Source organism: Eumetopias jubatus, unplaced genomic scaffold (assembly GCF_037043125.1).
Source record: "Eumetopias jubatus isolate StellerSeaLion01/CBP00866 unplaced genomic scaffold, mEumJub1_p1.0 scaffold_10, whole genome shotgun sequence".
In the NCBI taxonomy this organism is placed as follows: domain Eukaryota; kingdom Metazoa; phylum Chordata; class Mammalia; order Carnivora; family Otariidae; genus Eumetopias; species Eumetopias jubatus.
Genome location: NW_028274816.1, coordinates 71,057,190 through 71,074,684, shown reverse-complemented (window position 1 = coordinate 71,074,684; position 17,495 = coordinate 71,057,190). Strand labels below are relative to the sequence as shown.

Sequence of the window (17,495 nt, the reverse complement as noted above, 5' to 3'; positions counted from 1 at the left end):
ATATGTTGTGTCATAATCGACACTGAAACACAGACAATCCCAGGGTCTGCTTGCACAGAAGAGAGGTCCATCTCTGCCAACGCCAGTGTGCCTGAGAATGTCACAGAAGCCACACTAGCCCCGTCACAGAGCTTCCTTGCTCTGATGGCTGTTAACTCTCCTAAGGAAAACCTCTGCTGGTTGGAGCCACCATCTTGTTCAGGGATCCCACCTGGACTATGGCCCCAGTTTTAGGAAAGAAGGAGATAATGTGCCTTTTTGGCCTCTATTTTGACTTTTTTTAATTGTCTCACCTACCAACCCAGCATGTTACCATTTGTTTTAACCAGTTTGTATTGGATACAACCCAAGTGGGTAGAAAGTGTTAAGTCCTGCAATGCATTGGAATACCATCAGCCCACCCTAGGACACTTTGCTAGACTCTATCACCCACATAATCCCATTTAATGCTCCAGCAGTCCTGGAGAAGCTCTGTCCCCACCCCCACAGCATGGATCACAAAACTACAGCACAAAGAATGAGAGTGACGTGGTCAAGATCACAGAGGCAGCGGCATCTAGCTGAGCCATGGTTCAAACCTTGCAATCACTTGACTCCAGCCTTCAGCTCTTTACACCTCACTCAGCCTCATCAGTAAGAAAGAAAGGTCCCATAAGCCAAGGAGAGGTGTGCTAAGTGGAAAGAAAAGAAAAAGGGTAAGGGAGGGGCACAGAGTCATGGAAGATCTGATGGTCCAGGCCAGATAATGTGTGACTGCTATTACGGTAGACCCTTCGTTATTTGACTGCTTTGAACTTGCAAAATTGTGTTTCATTCTATAATTCATTCATTGTGTCAATGAGAAGTTGTTGAAAATACCTTGTAATCTCTCAAGGATACGTGCAATTATTCACTGTTAAGCTTCATGAGAGAAGATGTAGAATACCCAGTTTGTGCCCTTTGGGAGCTTCTACCTTGATTGGCCTATAGTATATAATTCCTCTAAATTTCTTAGACCAAGACTTTCTTCCTGTAATTGAAACCGTGGGAGGGTACAGGATATAGCTGACGAATTTCCATCAGGGTTTTCCCAGTCTGTCCTTACTCATCCATCACTGCCCGATCCCAATGACCCATTTCACCTAGGGATTCACTATGATCACTAGATCCTCTTTTTCTGTCCTCTGTTCCTCTTGGAGTTCATTCCGACCACTTGGGGATTATTTAATTCCATATCCACAATGCCCACCTCCCCACTCTTGAGCTGACCTGGTGAACTATTGACATCAGCTTCTAGTTCTTCCAGTGCATCCCTGGGGAGAGAGTTCGGGAACATCGTACATGTGGGACTGGCTGCAGCGTGCCTCCAACTGGAAGCCTCATGACCTGCTACTAATAACCCTTGCTCAGGGAGTCCCCTGGGGAAGATACAGAAGAAAAGAGGGTCTTACAAAAAGTCAGCTTAGCCTGGCCTGGTGACTCAGCCTCACAGCCCTGCACCCTTTCTTCCCACACAATTCCACCAGACATAGCCTCCAGAAGTAGTAACAGAAAGATGAAGTTATCCACAGTGAGCCTGCCAATTGTAGCAAGCTTGAGATGAAAACAATGGGATTCAGGGGGAGAGGTGGAAAATGATGGGATTCAGGAGCTGCCACCCACCTGAGAACAGGTGTAACCCCTCGCTGAGCAGAGCAATACACAGATTGGCCCCGCTCCTCTCCGCCTTACATCCATGAAGGCATCTCTGGCTGAAGGAGGAGGAAGGAGAACCAGACCTCACTCCCCAGACCCAAGAGCCATCACCACTGAGGCACGGCCCTGAGAGGGTGTGCAGGTGGCCCGTCCCCCACCCCCATCGCCCTCCGACCTCCTTCCCCACCCAGAGGGGTGTCAGACCTCATTTGCGGGTTGCAGCCTGCGAGGCGCTAAGTGGTCAAATCCATCACCACGAAAGCCCCCCCAAAAAAATAAATAAAGGATGAAATCAAGGGCAGGAATCATAAAACTGATCTTTTCTGGAATTGGACCCAGTTACCCTTACCCATGAGTCACCCACAGAAGCAAGGGTATGTCATTCTGTAAATTGACAAAATCGCATGCAGAGGAGGAAGGTGGCAGGCCTCCACCCTTTCCCTCTTTGTCTCGGCCTAGGAGGGAAAATGAAGGACTGGCAGGCAGAGTTCTGGGGATCCTGTCATGTCATCCTTTGTTTGCAGCGCTCTGGCTCACCGTTTCCTTCCTCCAGGCCGAGGGGCCCTGTTCCCCGCACCCCCCCCCCCCCACACCGCGGGCATGCCGGGGGCTGCCGGGGGCTGCACTGGTCCAGCGAGGGGCAGAGGCACACCCTTCCCAGTAATGACGCCCGGGCTGGGGGGCATCTTCTGTGCCCTCTTCCCGTCCCTAGTATTTCAGGCTCCCTTTTCTCTCGCTCGCTCCCTCTCCTTCACTCTCTTCCAAGGAGATGAGATTCAGATCTGTGGGCCGTTGTTAACGCATTCCAGATGCCAGAAGCGATCTTGGCCCTGGCTCAGCAGTTCTGCCATTGGGCCTCTCCTCCCCCCGCCCCCCACCCCACCAACCCCCACCCCCACCCCCACCCCCACCCCCCACCCCACCAACCCCCACCCCCACCCCGCCCCACTCCCGCGCCCAGAAGAGCCGGGAGAGGAAACAGGCAGGCTGGCGCCACCTGCTGGCACCAGCCCGAAGCGCAGCGAAGAGGAAGAGGATTTTAGGGTGGGGCTGGAGGTTTCCGGTAACTGGCTCAATTCACAAGTTCTGGGTGGAAGAATTCAGTTTATCTGATGAAAAGTCCTGGAGGGAAAAGATTATATAAATTAGGACACTTCAGTCCTTAGAAATGAACAATGAAGGGAACTAAAGATTTATGGAGCGTTTGGACAACTCTGTCTCATTTGGCTACTTTGTTATGTTCTATTTCTTTCTTTCCTTCTTTTTTTTTTTTTCTTTTTTCCCATTCTGGAATCCCAGCTGGGTTGCTTCGAATGTCAGATCCTTCGAAGGGTGGAGATTTTTGCATCCAGTCTTGTGTTCAACAAAATAAGGCACAAGAAGACTCCGTGCAGATTAACCAGTCTGTGGCTCGGTGAAATCCTATGGGTAGAGGAGGAGGGAGATTTAAAGTAAATGAAGCAAGTGGAAATAAATGGTCCTGTGAGTGTTAGGACAAAGCAACCGCGAGGATTTTCCAGGCTAGCTTAATAGGCCATTGCCGCGCCAAACGGGAGGAACGTTTCCAAGATGGTGAATTATGGCGGTGTTGTACAAGGAGTGGACAGGATCAGGGGTTCGGATTCTGGGAAGCACAAGAATAAAGCCCCCAGAGCCAAGGAGTCAGGTGCTTCTGCTTCCCGCAGCTGGGTGAGTAGCACAGAAACCTAGACCATAATTTCTCAGGGAAAAGGATGAAAAGCACAGTCTCCCGAGAGCAGAGAGTATTTCCCCTGAACATGGTCCTGTCCGCATCCGATCAGGCCTGACCCAGCATCCTGAAACCACCAGGCCAGCCCCGGAGGCGCGGGCCCAGCCTTCAAAACGCTGTGAAGGGTCCCTACAGGGCTTTTTATTCGTGCATCGTCCACAGGGACAAAATTTCCACCGAGTAGGGTTTTCTACTCTTTCTGCCTTGTCTCCCCTTCCAGAGACTTTTGTCTTTCCTGGCTTGTCCCTGCGCTTGGGTAACAGAGAATGTAGACAGAACAGGGAAGGAGAGAAGCAGAACTGGAGTGGAGGTCATGGGCTTTCTGTTTCTGGTCAGACCACAATGTACTTGGGTGTCGATAGGAAGCAGAGGGGTTGCTTGGAGACAAACGGTAGACGGCCTGAGCTTTTAAATGGGGTGTATGTGGAAGAGTCGAGAATGGGGAGGCTGGAGGTCTGCAGCAGGTCTGGAGACCAGTAATGTGGGAAATACTGAGAACGTTTCAATGAGAGAGAAGAGTTTTGTTTTTTTTTTAAGTGATTTGTTCTGCATTAAGAATGCATTTCCCTCCCTCACCCCCACCTTAGGTGGTTTCTTGAAGGACCAAACCTCAGAATTACTTGTGAGTTGCCTTTTTTAAGGGGGAGAGAGGCAAGTATTTGCTGTTTCTTTGGATCAGCATCACGTAAGATGGGGCCACGGGGGCTGCCACCTGCACCGTGATGACACATCCAATGCATATGTGTTCTCAGCACTGAAAAGGAGTGGTAAGAAAGACAGATATGGAGCTATAGTCTCAGACTTTTTTTTCCCTTTCATATTTAAAGCAAACATGTCCAAAGGAAGTGAAAACATACCTATGTCAGTGTCTCTCTCTGGGCTAAGGTGTCTTCCCCAGATGCCTGGAGGGAGAACTTTGGTCCAAGTTGCATGAGTGTTGATGAAGTTCTGTGTGGGGATGGAGTTTCTTAATGGGGTTTGAGGCTGTGCGATGTGTGCCAATGCTCCTACCAATCTGGGGCAATGAGCATTGTGGTTCGGAGCACAGGGCCTTCATCAATCCTCCCCAGGTCCAAAGCCCAGCACAGCGACTCCTTCCCCATGTGACCCAAGCTAGTCACGTCTCCTCTTGGTGCCTCGACTTCTTCGTTGGTGAGGTGGGGATAAAAATAGAACCAGTCCCGGGGCGCCTGGGTGGCTCAGTCGTTAAGTGTCTGCCTTCGGCTCAGGTCACAATCCCAGGGTGCTGGGATCGAGCCCCGCATCGGGCTCCCTGCTCCGCGGGAAGCCTGCTTCTCCCCCTCCCACTCCCCCTGCTTGTGTTCCCTCTCTCGCTGTCTCTCTCTGTCTCTCTCTGTCAAATAAATAAATAAAATCTTTAAAAAAAAAAATAGAACCAGTCCCTTGAAGTCAAGAGTCAGCATAAGGAATAAATGAGTGAATAGGTGAAGTTGTTAGCCCAGTGGCCACCATCTTGTAATGTTCATTCAACGTTAGCGGCTTGTGGGGAAGGAGCACTGTTTTCTAAAATGGGCATGCTCAGGCCCTTAATGAATATCTGTGGTCTGATTATTCAGTTAGATCAACCCAGAGGCCACCTGTACTTGTCCCACTGGCTGATGGCATCCCTCCATTGGGGATCTCTTCTTTTGGGTCCAAGGTATCTCTGAGTTGGAGGGTGATGAGGGGTCTGACTCTGTGTCCTCATGCTGACCCTGGTAACTCTGACTCTTTTCCACCTCCTGTAGCAAGCGTCCACTTCCCCTCATGTGGACATGGGGAAGAGACGATGTTGGCAGACAATTCGGGGCAACCATGGTCTTTGTTCCCTTCCCAGAGCTTTTGGAAGGAGCAGAGAGACATCACAGGCCACTGATGTCTACTCAGTGTTGGTGCCCCAGCCACAATGGACAAGGGCAGGCCAGGTCCTGCTCAGGCCCTGCAGTTGCCCATATGCTCTGCTCCAACCCGGCCAAGGTCTCCCTCTTATTCCTCAGGAGGTTGGGTTCCCACCGTCTGTCTGCTCTTCCTTGGGGCTCCCAAAACCCAGTTCCCCTCACTGTGGCTTCCCTGTTGCTTCTCGCCACATCCACAGCTCCACCACCTTCGTGAGAAGAGTACCTACACTGGGACCGGGAAAAAGACCCAATAATAGCTTACAAATGGATACGGGACAAGGCATTGTTGTAACCTTTTAAAATACTTCCAGTGTTTCCAGACCTACTTCTTGGTCATGTCTTCTACGGCCATTTGCTCTCTTGAGTTCCTTCTGCCTCTTTATAATGAAAAGCTAAATTCACCGTCCAGCCTTAGCTCCTTCACTGTCTAGACAGCGAGCGCCCTGGCAAGTGGGGTGCACTCACCCCGTGTGGGGGGGTCTGAGATGAGTCTCTGTAGTGTGGTCAGAAGATGCTCTAGCTTTGATTTCTAATTGTTTTTATTTTATTTTTTAGCTTTTATGTTTGCGTCTGTTTTAGATTTTACATAGGAGAGCAGTGATAACTACGTGTATGAATCAATGCACAGCTGTTGGGGGTGCATGCTCAGACATGGAGGTGCACAGTGTCAAAGGTTTGGTGACCTCTGTCCTGGCCCACAGCTCCTGTCCAGCATTCTCTGATCTGGCTCTCGGTGGTTTTTCCTGCTTCATCAGCCCCCAGAGCAGTTCCCCTCCTAACTGCAGGGAGAGCCAGGCACCAACCAGCCTTTGAAAGGACGCTGGGGAGGCTCAGGCCTGAGCCTGCATTAACCCTTCAGTAGCTGGTCTGGGGAGATGGTTGGGCTCCTGGTGGATGGAGGGGCAGCCCAAGGTCTGGCATGCCCTTGGTGACTTGGGGCAGCTGCTGGTTATGAGGAGTTAGGAAGTATTTAGAGCTGCCCGAGATGAATGTCAGTCCCCCTGCAAGCACACCCTTCCTTGCAGTGGGCGGTTCAAACCTCGCTGCCCCTCTGCAAATCCTGCCTCTCTTTCTCTGTTCCGTGAGGGTCAAGTGCCTTTCCACCTTTTCTCTGCCTGTTAAAATGCCACTCACCCTTCAGGATCTAGTTCGAATTCTCCCTTCTCAGAGAAAACCCTCTGCGGCTCCCAGTTAGGACTGTCCTCCTTCCCATTTAGCGCTTACTGTAACGTGCGCTATTGGTGGGGGCTGGCTCTCACGCACGCGCTGGCTCGCTCTCGCTCTCTCTGCACCCCCCCTCCCCAGCCCTTTGTCCCCAACTCTTACCCAGAAGAAACACTGTAAGCTCCTGGAGAGGAGAAACGCCTGTATCTTCACAAGCCTAAGATGCATCGTTATTTTATACATCTCTAAGAAAGAAAAGAACCTGCCAATAGACGACATACCCTGATTTTGGAGATGCTGACATTGTCTTTTAAGTGCTGCTTAGAATGAGTGAAACATGAGGGGCGTCCGGGTGCCTCAGTTGGTTAAGCGTCTGTGTTCGGCTCAGGTCATGATCCCGGAGTCCCGGGATCGAGCCCCGCATCGGGCTCCTTGCTCAGCAGGGAGTCTGCTTCTCCCTCTGCCATGCCCCTGCTTGTGCTCTCTCTCTCAAATAAATAAATAAAATCTTTTTAAAAAAGAATTAATGAAACGTGGTGCCCAATTCATATCTGCATTGCCCCCTGTCTTGGACCGTGTTTGCATGTAGTATGTGACCAGTAAATATCGTCCTGTGCTTTGTGCTTTGTTGGAGGGTCTAGCACAGAATTCCAGGGGAAGAAGCAGTGAGGAGAGGATGGCACGGGAAGAATGAAGGGGGGGGAATCGGAGGGGGAGACGAACCATGTGAGACGATGGACTCTGAAAAACACACTGAGGGTTCTAGAGGGGAGGGGGGTGGGGGGATGGGTTAGCCTGGTGATGGGTATTAAAGAGGGCACGTTCTGCGTGGAGCACTGGGTGTTATGCACAAACAATGGATCATGGAACGCGACATCAAAAACTAATGATGTGATGTATGGTGACTAACATAACATAATTAAAAATAAATAAATAAAATAAAATGTTAACGAAAATTTGTATAGAATACGAAAAAAAAAAAAGAGAATGCAGGGAGCAAAGACAGTTGAAATTCATGGAGCCCTCCTCACGCGTCAGGTGTGGTTTGGGGAAGGAGTTCGGGGTGAAGGGACCCCAGATCCCAGGCAGAGTTCCAACTCTGTGATGGCCTTTCTGAATGTCCCCAGAGAGCCACTTAATCCCTTTGACATTCCCTGTACTGGATGATGACAAGTTGGTGACACCTCACATTTACAGACTGCTAACGACAAGGCCAGCACTTTTATACCTGTTTATTTTATAAAAATATTAACATATTTTTTTAAATGGGAAACCAGTGTTCCAGGCCCTTTTGATTTTAAGGATAGTAGGAGGGTCAGCCTTATCCCCCTACCCTGCCATGGGTCACGTGACCTTAGGCCACTTTCTGCGTTTCACACCTAAGGCAACAGGATCACAAAAGTTAATCACAGGTACCCGGTCTACTAGGGGCATTTTATGGAGACAAACTACCGGACTGAAGGTCAAAGAGCTTTGAGAAGTGCAGAGCCAGACAAATGTGAGAGATTGTGATGGGCCAACAATGACATTACAGATTTTTTGAAAGTGCTCACTGCCCTCGAGAACAAGGGTCCTGTTCCACTCCAATGTATCACCATAAGAGAGACAGAGTCCCTGTTCTCAAGGCATACTTTTGCCGTGCCAGAAGCCTTCAGAAAATGTCAAAGTCATAACGTGGTAATCGCAAGGCATCTTAAAAGTTTCTCCAGCTCTCAGAGACCCAGTGGAATTGGTTTTAGCTCTTGAAGAATTGGAATCATTAAGGCACAGAAAATCTCAATAGAGTTTGTGGTGATCCAACAATTCTGGCTCTCGGGACAGTTAATAAACTGCAAGACAGACGTTTTGATCTAATGGCTCCCATTTTCCCATTTCGCTTTGCTCTGGTCAGAAAACTGGTCCAGTCCCTAAGCTTCTCCAAATCAAAATAACCCTTGACTCCACTGGATGGCTCGAGAATACCATTATGTTCTTCATTTTCCCTTTCGATAGTATTTTGTGACTCTGGAAAAAGTAAACTTGCGATATCTAGCATGTAAAAGTTAGGCAATCTGATATCTTTAAAGCATAAGATCAGACTTAAATTACAGAAGCGCAAGGAAGACTCCAGGAATTGGAGATTATGGCTTCATCTGTGGATGTTCAGAGCACTGGGTCTCAAAGTACTGGACCACTTGTTAAAACACGGACTGCCGGGCCCCCATCCCAGAGCTGTTCACTCCCTAGGTCTCGGGCGGGATACCAGGATCTGCCTTACTGGCAATTTATGCCGGTGCTCTTGGGACCCCTCTTTGAGAACAACGGACTTAATAGCTTCTGGAAGAGCCAGGGCGGACAAACCACTGAACTGAAGCCTTCTCTTCTGTTTTTCTCGGGATGTGGCCTGTTATGATGTGAGGGGGCTGGGGTTAGACGCTGGAAAAGACAAGGTGATGGGTCTCCTTTGTAAAATCTTTGCCAACGTTTCTCTAAGTCAGGCTGTTTCCTTGCCCTGGCATTCTCCCTTCCTTGAGCTACAAATCATGAGATCTAAGGTTCTTCTTTTAAGACCAGACTCTGGGGCACCTGCGTGGCTCAGGGGGTTAAGCGTCTGACTCTGGATTTCGGCTCAGGTCATGATCTTGGGGTCCTGGGATCGAGCCACGCGTCAGACTCTGCGCTCAGCAGGGAGTCTGTTTGAGGATTCTCTCTCCCCCTCCCTCTGCTCCTCCCCTGCTCACGCTGTCTTGCTGTCTCTTTCTCTCAAATAAATAAATAAATCTTAAAAAATAAATAACTAAATAAGACCAGACTCTGTCTCCCTGGGATCCCAAAGGGACTTTTCCTCTCAGGACCAAAGGGGCCTAGGCTCCCCGGGGAGAATCTGCCAGTACCAATAACTCGGACAGCCCACACACCCGTGCGGTTCAAACCAGTGTTGGTCAAGGGTCAACTCTGTATATATATGTGTACGTGTGTGTGTGTGTGTACATGTGTGTGTCTGTGTGTGTGTGTGTGTGTATAAAATATATATATTTATTATATGGCCCATCGAAAATCGCTGAGACATTTTCATGAACACAGTATGCTTCAGCTTTGGAATTCCTGGGTGACACTCCCGCTTATCAACTCCTAAAGCATCCACTGAGTATCAAGCAAACCAATCCTACTACCATGACCAAAGTAAATTGGATCAAAGGAAGGTGCCCAGGTTAGAAGCCACACCGAATCGAGGAGAGCCGAGCCATCGACTGCCCTGCTTGGGGTGGCTGAAGGAGAGTGGGGTGAGACCTCGGGCGCGAGTCCTGCCCCTCCTGGGCTCTCATTTCTCCTTCTGCAAAGCGAGGATGTGAACCTCCACTGGCGCAGGAGAGCTTTCGAGTTCACTGCCATGAACACAGTGACTTTCTGTTCTTCACATCCACTCCTGGTCCCCTTTTCTCTGTGCTATGTGAGGAACTCGCCCGATCATCAGATTTGAGTTGGGGGAGGTGTCGGGTGCTCAGAAAGACTGAGAACAGCCCCCCTAGGAAACCAAGGCAGACTCAGACTGTAGGGTCAGACTCAAATGGCAAGGAGCTCAGACAATGTCACATTGTGGAGTTTCAAAACACGCATTTTTGAGAGCCTGGGCTTACTGAGTCAGCGATCTGGAACATTCTCAAGAGACTAAAAATATCCCAAGAGTGGACTGAATTTTAAACTACGCTTTAAAAAACTTTCTATGCGAAAACAATTGGGCATTTCTTCTTTAAAACGGCTCTGTATTTTTCTTTATTTAGATTTTCACGACTGCAAATAAGAAGTATAGGGTGGCGGGAGGGGCGGGTTTCAAGCCTCAGATGGAGCGTGGAACGTCATGGCCCAGAGGGTCATCTGGTCTTAAGATTGTATCCAGGGGACCAAGATTTATAACCTTCAATCTCTCAAACAATTTACATTTTCAGAGCAAAGAGGTAGAATGTTTGCTCTTGCCCTTCTGACAGTTTGAGGATTTTCTAACATAGCATCCACTAGCAGGACAAAAGAATGTTTTCAAGCAGGTGTAAGTAGCTGCCACTGACTTAGTTTTTGGTATCACCTGCCTTCCCTGAACAAGACACGTGTGAGAGATTTGTGTACAGTCTGAAGCCGGTAAAACGTGTACCCAAATATCACCACCACCCTCACCGCCTTCCCCCCACCCGCAACCCCTTTCCCCAATTCACACTAAAATACGCTTGGACTCATGAAAGGCAAAAGCTCATGGTCCTGAAAATGTGAACTAGGTAAACCACTGCCTGAATCTCAGCATGAAACAGAAGGACCTGGAAGGAAAAAGGACCTTCCCTGATTTTCCCAGGTGTGCTCTGAATCCAGGGAGGACGGCAAGGGAGGCACAGAGACCCCATGTCTGTCACTAACGGGAAAGCCGCAGCGCTGAGAAGCAGCTCCGCACACGGCCAAGAGAACTTCCCCTCCGCTCTTCACGGGGTGCAGCACCTTACCTTGGATGAATGAATCTGAATATGACTTTGGTGAGGACACAATTCAGTCCATAGTGCCTGCATTCAACATGCATTTACAGAGCACCTACTATGTGCTGGCCATGGGTTGGGTGTCGGGGATATGGAAGTTAATAAGACATGGATCCTGACCTTAAGAAGCTCCCACTCAGTAGGAGCACAAAGGAGACACATTACTGCAATTCAGTGCAGGAGTTACAGTCATAGAGGCAGACAGGGAGTGCCGTGGGGGCAAAGACAGGGCCTGAAAGCATCAGAGAAGGCTTCTTGAAGGAGGTGGCATCTGAGCGGAGTCCTTCTGTTCTTTATCTAATTGGGCTTTTTATTATAAAAGTGACAACTGGGGGCACCTTGATGGCTCAGTCAGTTGAGCATCCGATTTTTGATTTCGGCTCGGGTCACGATCTCAGGGTCGTGAGATCCAGTTCGGCATCAATCTCTGCGCTCAGCCCAGAGTCTGCTTGAGATTCTCTCTCTCTCCCTCTCTCTGCCCCGCCCCCCACTTGTGCACACTCTCTCTCTCTAAAATAAATAAATAAAATCTTTTTTTTTTTAAAGTTATCACTGGACTCAGCATAACAAGTAGAATAATATACAGATTTATGGGGGGAAAAAAAACTACTAATCCGCATGTCGCCTACAGTCCCCGCTTCTAATCTAATTAAGGTTAACAATTTGGTACGGGCCTTTGCTCGCCTTTTACTGTGCTCCTGCAAATCGACACGCGCATATATGAAAGAGTCTTACTAGTTGTTTAAATTCTGCAATAAAAATGCAGTTTTATGCTGTGCACATCACTCTGCGCCTTGGTTTTCCCAGTTAGCTCTATCTCGGTGGTTGCTCGAGAGGGAAACACGTGGGCCCCGCTCATTCTCTTTCACCAGCTGTACACTGAGTAGTAGTGTGCCTGTCTAGCCGGTCTTCAGTCGGTGTTAAGGCGTCCATGCATTTTCTTTGCTTATCCATATTTCTCACTCAGTTGTATTTCAGTTAGAAAGCTCACTCCTCTTAGAGGAGTGTGTGGGTCAGAAGTTGGACAGGGCAGCATACAGCTGTGCTCGACTAAACAGATCCGGGGACCTGAGAGCAGATGGCCGGGAGTCTGGCTGCATGACAGTCGGCTCAGAAGCGCACACAATTCTTAATTCGTGCCCTTTCATCGTTAACCCTACAAATTAACAAGGTGGTTTTCGCACCCCAGCTGGGATCTCGGGAAATGTACCTAAGCATTTGGTACGGATAGGACGAGATGGCAGACTGCCCAGCCAGTCCCTTCCCCATGCAGGTGGCCCAGGGCGGCACTGGGCGGTGCACCTGCCCAGTCCGGGTGTGACCACGCGCTGTGTGTCTGGTATGGCTAACCTGGAGTGGAAGGAGTGAGCTCTGCCCAGAGCAGTCTGTGTGATAAGCCAGTCCGTGTGTTGAGGTTGTCACTGTCCATGATGCTCTGTCCCAAGTGCTCAGTCTGTCCGAGCCAGCTGGGGGTAGACCTGACACTATTTCTCCTGGAGGTCATTACAGGCCTGGACAAAGTCTTCTGCTTTGGCTGGGGTGGGGATACCGGACTCCCCTCTTGTTGCTGGGTCTTGGACCACCCCCCCCCCACCCGATCCCTCCAGCAGTGTTTCCCTAGCTTGGCAAGAGGCCACGTAGCCAGAAGGTGGCGAACTTGAACCCAGGCTGCCCGTTCTTGTCTCGCAAGAAGGTGTCAGCTGGGCTGGTGTCTCTGGAGGCCTCGCCCCTTGGCTTATAGACAGCGTCCTTCTGTCCATGTGAGTCTGCGCCCTAATCTCCTTATAAGGACACCAGGCCTATTAGATCAGGGCCCATGATAATGCCCTCGCTTTAACTTAATCACCCCCAGTAAAGGGCCCGTCTCCAAAGACAGTCACATTCTGAGGTTTTGGGGGGTTAGGACTTCAACATATGAGTTTGGTGGGGATGGGATTTAGTCCAGAACAGTTAGCAATGGGACAATGGGTTTGGTTCCAGGAAGACCAAGTTTGAGGTGACGGCCAGACCTCCCAAGTATAAATATCCAGCAGGCTGTATTGCAGATCTGGGCATAAAATTGAGGTTGCGCACAACTAAAAGAAGCTGCCTGCCCACCCAACTCAGGGTGTGTGCTGTGCACACAGGCGTGGCTTCTCACCCGGGGTGTGCAAGTCCAGAAACTCCACCATCTCCGCTTCACCGAGCTCTGACTAAGCCCCGGTAAGTCAGTTCCCCCTCGGCAAACTCAAAAGAGACCACTTCATAAATGAGAGGGCCTGTTTAATAATGAACCCCTGCAGAAATCCCTGGAAGGCTAATGAGTGCCAGTCATCTCCCTGGGGCGCTCCTTCCTGTTGACCACTTGGATTTCTCGCCCCTTCCCCCATCACCCTGCGCCGACGAGAAGCCTTCTGTGGCCCCAGGACCGGGCCCCACTCAATTTCACATCCCCTTCCCTTTACCCCTAAATGTATCTTATTTATTTATTTATTTATTTTAGGATTTTTATTTATTTATCAGAGAAGGAGAGAGAGCGAGCACGAGCAGGGGGAAGGGGCAGAGGGAGAGGGAGAAGGGACGCGGGGCTCCATCCCAGGACCCCGGGATCATCGTAAGCAAAAAAGGCAGACACTTAAACAACTGAGCCACCCAGGCGCCCCCCTAAATGTATCTTATTAATATTTGTATCCTACTCAGCACCTAACACCGTGTCTTTCAGGCCGCAGCTGGCCAGGAAATATGTGTTGATGGTCACACAGGCAGGACAGGGTCTGGTCTCTCGGGGGGGGGCGCCGCGGAGCACTTAGGAGTGAGGGGTTTGGGGTCAGACTTCCGAAGCCTGAGTTCTGTTTCTGCCAAGTACGAGCTGTGTGAGCCTGAGGAGAATCAGCTGCTCCGTGTCTCAGTCCCTCATCTTCTCAGATGAAGGGGATATCACTGTAGCTACCTCATACAGTCATCAGGGACATCAGTGAGGTGGTGTGTGTAAAGGACTCGGGGGCGGCGCAGGACCGTAAAATTATACAATTATATAAGTCTAATTATACAAGTGCTGGTAATTTTTAATATCCACTGTGCGGCTTGCCGCATTACCTAGTCCGTCTCATTAAATCTCCAAGCAACTATTGGAGATGGGTTTTTCCAGCCCTCCTTAAAGAGGAAGCCCGGTCCAGTGCGGGGAGCCGCTGAGCTGGTCGGGGGCAGGCACAGGGCTGAGCCTTGAGACTTTTCCCTTTCTACCACACCGCGAATCAGGCTGAAGATAATCCTCAGCCAAGAAGAACGCCCCCAGGCTCTCACAGAGAGCCCCATGGGCACGAAGGAGCGTCACAAGGTGGGGTTCTAACCCCAAAAATAAGGCATTCAGAGATGCGGTCATGTCCCAACTCCCACTCTATATGGTTGCAACCTTATACACTGTATCAACATCACATCCAGGCTCCATACCTTTTGCATTTGCATCATCCAGGAGCCATCCCTTGTATTCAGTGCCCCCAAAATGTCCCCCTTGGCACTCAGCCAAACCTCCAGCATGCTCACCGTTCCCACATAGCTCCGACGTGGGGAAAACAGGACAGCTGGGCTCTCCAGCAGCTGACGGAAACATAGATCCTGGCCAGGACGGGTCGTTACTGTGCCTCAGAGAATCGTAAGCGTTCCTTCGGTCCTGGGACAGCAAATAGTGAGACACCGTCAGTACTAATCCTAACTATGAGACGTCATCATCGAGAATCAGAGTTTCCAGAGAATTTCCATGGCTAAGACTGAGCTCGGTGGACAAGAGCTCCATGGTTGACTAGTGATGTCTGCCAGGGGCACAGCACGGGGAGGCAACAGACCAGATATATGTTTGCCAACCCCCCTTGAGCGTCCACGCAGGTATAGAGGAAGCACCCGGTATCCACATAGTTTATTACAACGTGGATATGACACATGTGCGGAAAGGCACACCAAAGGTGAGAAATCAAATAAAAATATAAATACAATCGATATGTGAGGGAAATTCCTGTTTTAAAACCCTAGGTAGTCTTTTCTTTATTTTATGGGGTGGGGTCTTCGGGGATTCTTACTTTTCTCAACATTCTTCAAAGCACAGTCAGTTGGTGTCGCCTGCCTCTTATAGAGTCCAAGCTAAAAAAAAAAAAATCAAGCCATAAAAAATCTTGAGAATGGGCCGCGGATGTCATTTAGGTCAGTCCCTTGCCCGTAGCAGGAACACTTCTGGCGACAGCCCAGCACACCTGTTCAGTCCCTTCATCGGCCCAGATGGGCAAGGCGGCCAGTCGTACCTGATCGACGTGATTGCCAATGAAGTGTTTCCTTGGACTCAGCCAAAATCCTCCCCCTGTAATCTCTCACCAAGCACCCTAATTCTGTCTCCCGGAGCCTTACAGACCACGAATACCCTACTCAACATGACAGTCCTTCCAATCTCTGAAGACACTCTGCAGGAACCCCCAGCCCCACCCCCCAAGTCTTTTCTGCTCCCAGCTCAACAGCCCTAGGACTCGTACCGTTTCCCAGATGACCAGACTTCAGATCACCTGTTCACCCTGGGCTCCCTTCTTTAGATCATCTTTGATCCCAGCTCTGTTTACTTTCCTGCTCCCTGATCTCATTGTCAGAAATTGCCTCCAGGCAGAAAGCCAGGGTGATTATAAGGCTCACTCAAATTTATTTCCCCATTCTCAGGCACTGCAATTATGCACCGTGTGTTGTCTAATGCCTGTGGGGCGGAAATGACTTCATCTATCGTGTCCAGTCTTCTGATTGTTTTCTATGGGAGGCTGAGTCTAGTCCTTGCTACCACATTGTGGCTGATAGCGGAAGTCCCCAGAAAACATTTTTTTTCCTATACGCTTATAATTCTGAAAGTTCTTCCTGGGACTTTTTAGAGACTCGCCCAATGTCGCGTCCCACAAGTGATGTGTAGGAATGCCTGGTCCAGAAGTTCTCTGAAGGTTCTCTTAGGTCTGTTTCCATAGTTGTGTGTTACCAGGGGCTTGCAATACGTGATCATTTACTCCTCACAATTCCTGTGAAGCGAGGAGATCTATCACCATTTTGCAAACAAGAGAACAAGGCTTAAAAAGACTAATGAGGTTAAAAGTGATCAGGGCCCCACATCGACAAGGCAACCTTGCCCTTCAGGGTGACATCAAGCAAGATACCGATGCCTTTCCTGTAAGTCCCAGCCTCCCAAACATGTATTACTAATATTAGTATTAAGTATATTAATATTATTATTGATATTATTATTTATATTAATGTTATTAATATTATTTGAAAATTAATATATTACACACATAATATTAAAGTTTAAATGGAAAAATATGTGTGCTTTCTAGTCACTGTGACTTTACCTGACCACAGATCTTTCTAAAACTTCAGCCTGATCCTTTTTCAGTTTCAAAACTAGGCAAAATGGGGCACCTGGGTGGCGCAGTCAGTTAACTCTTGATTTTGGCTCAGATTATGATCTCAGGGTCGTGAGATCAAGCCCTGTGGCAGGCTCCATGCTCAGCGGGGAGTCTGCTTGAAGATTCTCTTTCTCCCTCTCCCTCTGCCCCTCCTCCCACTCGTGCTCACGCTCTCTCTCTAAAAACAAATAAGTAAATTAAAAAAAAAAAAACGGGCAAAATGGGAGAATTATCTTTTAAAAATAGAAAGAACCAAACAGACTCAAGAAGAATAGACAAGACTAGTAGCAATAAAAGTAACTGAATCAGGAACTTAAAACACACATGCACAAGCACATAACGTGAACACACTATCACCATGCTTAGAGTTTCACAAGCAGATTCTACCAAACACACAAGGAACAGGTAATCCCTGTTTTGCACAAACTGGTCCAGAGGAAGGAAAAAGATACAGTCCTGAACTCCTTTTATAAGGCTGATATAACCTTGATACCTTCCCACAAAGAAAACACCAGGCTCAAGCCGTCCTTCCAGCCACGACCAACCACTAAAGAAAACAATATTTCCAATGTTACACAAAGAACTCTATGATAGAGAGAAAGAGGGACTGACTGCCAACTCACTTTACAAGGCAATCCTACCCTTATAACAAAATTCAATAGGACAGTTCGAAAAAGTAAAATTTCAAAAAAAAAAAAGAGAGAAAGTACAATTTCATATCAATCTCACTTATAAACATAGATGAAAAAAGTCATCTAAAATATAGAAGCAAACCCAACCCAGCTATATGTAAAAATAGTGAGGGGTGCGCCTGGCTGGCTCATTCCATAGAGCATGTGAATCTTGATCTCAAGGTAGTGAGTTTAAGCCCCACATTGGGCATAGAACCTCTTTAAAAAACAAAGGTGAGGGATCATGAACACATTGTATTTATTCCATGAGTTTGGTTTGACATTAGAAAATTATTTAATATAATTCACCACTAAAGGAGAAAAACAAAATGACCTTCCCAAAGAATGCAGAAAAAAGTGTTTGATACCATTCATCTCCCATCCATGACAAAAATCTCTCAGCAAGCTAGGATTAGATAGAAACTTCCTCTTTCTGATAT

General features: G+C 48.7%; 1 protein-coding gene across 2 annotated transcripts in view; it reads right to left on the bottom strand.

The window, feature by feature from the left end:
- Positions 1–2,635: 2,635 nt before the first annotated feature.
- TVP23C (trans-golgi network vesicle protein 23 homolog C) overlaps positions 2,636–17,495 on the bottom strand; it is a 62,203-nt gene continuing 47,343 nt past the window's right edge. The window contains exons 7-9 of one of the 2 annotated variants that reach the window (XR_015769250.1): positions 15,035–15,095; positions 14,505–14,631; positions 2,636–3,096 (exon numbers count right to left, since the gene is read on the bottom strand). The gene's annotated coding sequence lies outside the window, so the exon portion shown is untranslated. Of the gene's footprint in view, positions 3,097–14,504; positions 14,632–15,034; positions 15,096–17,495 lie in introns of those variants that run through there. The other variant, XR_015769251.1, reaches the window with a different exon arrangement.